The 1,481-nt window shown below is 39.0% G+C and overlaps 1 protein-coding gene across 2 annotated transcripts in view; it reads right to left on the bottom strand.

Annotated features, from left to right (window-relative positions):
• The window catches only part of LOC107271803 (semaphorin-1A), a 37,235-nt gene that overhangs the window by 15,748 nt on the left and 20,006 nt on the right, over positions 1-1,481 (bottom strand). The window lies entirely within an intron of this gene.

The following is a 1,481-nucleotide window of genomic DNA, read 5'->3' as shown; positions in this document are numbered from 1 at the left end:
CCTGTCGCTGCTGAATTAGCCGGGACGTAAGCTCGCGGCTAAGGTTTGCCATGGCAACGGTATCACTCGTTTCGACAATGCTGTTGCCAGGGCGATGCGAGATACTTCAGATTCGTATGTGAATCTGATTACGTCTTTGGCTCTGTGTGTTATTACGGGACGCTGGTAATGATCTTACGTGAAAATCGTCAAAGGACTCGATTTTGCATATAGTGCAAAAAAGGGAAATCGATTTCAAGCAAATCAGCGTTTCCTCGTGTACCAAGGAGCTACGTTATAGTTCCTTTTATACGGGCCATTGGACAATTATTTATAAGTGATCGGTACCGTGTCTAAACTTTTTTTTTTACCCCGGGAGCGACAATTAAGCCGAGCATACTGTATACTGTATACGGTATAGGGGGTATCGACGTACCGTGGCAATTATGAAAATCTACAATGGCCATAGTCCGTGGGAATTTAGCTCAAGCGTCGTTTTTAGTCACTGTCCGTACAAAATGATTAGGGTGTGTTCGAAACGCATGAAAGACAGGCCAATATTTCGTAATTTTTTTATCTCAGCAAATTATTATTTTTTTTTTTTTTTTAAGGAAAAGCTATCTGAGGACGGTATTTGCAGTCTTATTATCCCGTCTCAGACATCTTTTTCCTATACAGTACGTCGAACAAGGTTCGAAGAAATTTTGAGTAAAAAATATTAATAACCTTCGTTGACATTCCAAGTCCCGCAGAATCGTAACAACGACGAACGAAGAGCGTGCTACGGAGTAAAGATAATTATTATTGAAAAATTGATATACCAATTTGATTTTGCTTACGGATTCCAATGGTTATCGGATCACGTAGGATCTTTTTGATACGGCAAACATTTTAACGTAAACAATTTTTTTTTCACAAAAAAAAATTTTTTTTAATTTTTTCACAAAAAAATTTTTTAACACTGATATCGTTTACATAATTAATAGATATGTATCCACACGCGGCCCACCGACTGTCAATATTAATATTTCTCGAGCAAAATTTCTTTCAAGCATATCCCCGAGGTACTGTACGTGATAGTGATTTACAAAAAAAAAAAAATGTTCAATCGATGACCAAGATGACAACAAAATTTTCGAATATTTACCTACTTTTATGCTTTCGAGCAGATGTATCCCCCTCAAGGCTGTATTCCATGAACGATATTAAATAGCGAATATTGGATATGAAAAAAAATAACCGTACAACAAATTTCCATTTTTTTTGTTGGTATTTTCTCATTGGGTCTCAGTGCCATCGGAGCGTGCAGAAGCGTCGGGGCGCGTTTTCATTTTTCTACCCACGATGATCGAAAGACCGGGCCCGTTCACACCGAGCGCGACACGCGTGAATATCAGAAACGACGTAACGAGAAAACCAACTGTTCGACGGATGTCCGTCCGTACATTTGCCGTTTACCTTGAAGCTACGAAGAATAAAAGCGACATTACCGATTCAACCCC

The sequence above is a fragment of the Cephus cinctus genome, unplaced genomic scaffold (assembly GCF_000341935.2).
Source record: "Cephus cinctus unplaced genomic scaffold, Ccin1 Ccin1_scaffold1042, whole genome shotgun sequence".
In the NCBI taxonomy this organism is placed as follows: domain Eukaryota; kingdom Metazoa; phylum Arthropoda; class Insecta; order Hymenoptera; family Cephidae; genus Cephus; species Cephus cinctus.
Note: the sequence above shows the minus strand (reverse complement) of the source record. Positions and strands in the feature narration are given on the sequence as shown.